Source organism: Triticum dicoccoides, chromosome 2A, assembly GCF_002162155.2.
Source record: "Triticum dicoccoides isolate Atlit2015 ecotype Zavitan chromosome 2A, WEW_v2.0, whole genome shotgun sequence".
NCBI classification, from domain to species: Eukaryota; Viridiplantae; Streptophyta; class Magnoliopsida; order Poales; family Poaceae; genus Triticum; species Triticum dicoccoides.
Window position 1 is genome coordinate 735,704,778 of NC_041382.1, and position 643 is coordinate 735,705,420.

Consider the following 643-nt stretch of genomic DNA (forward strand, 5'->3'; position numbering starts at 1 on the left):
ACCCCCCGCACCCTCGATTCCCCTACTCAACCGCCGCCGCCGACCCCCCGCACCCCGCGCACCGTCTTATAAAAAAATAAGTATCAAACAGCTTTTTAAATGCTACTGTCCTATAAAAAAAATATTACTGTTATTATTTAAACAAGTTTGAACATATTTAAACACAAATAAGTATCAAACAGCTTTTTAAATGCTAAAAAAAATTTGTGGAGCCTGGGAGTCGAACCCAGGACCTCCTGGTGTGAGAACTGGTTGCTGACCAGTCGAGCTAGTAGAGGGGACTTGATGTGGATCAGTTCTGGTGGTACATAACCTGTTGGCTCGAGTTGAAATAAAAAAAATACTAATGGTGCACCGCGGTGAGGTGCGCCATTAGTATGGATACACTAATGGCGCACCACGGTGAGGTGCGCCATTAGTATTGTGCCCGATCCCCCCTTCCCTCTCCCCCTTCGCCCGATCCCCCCTTCCCTCTCCCCCTCGCCAGTTCCCTCTCCCTCTCGATCCACTGCCGCCGCCGCCACTGCCCTGACCCACTGCTCGCCCTCGCCCTCGCCCTCTCCCTCCCTCGCCCTCTCCCTCGCCCTAGATCCCCTTCCCCTCTCCTCTCCCGACGCCCCGACGCCGCCCCGACACCGCCTCG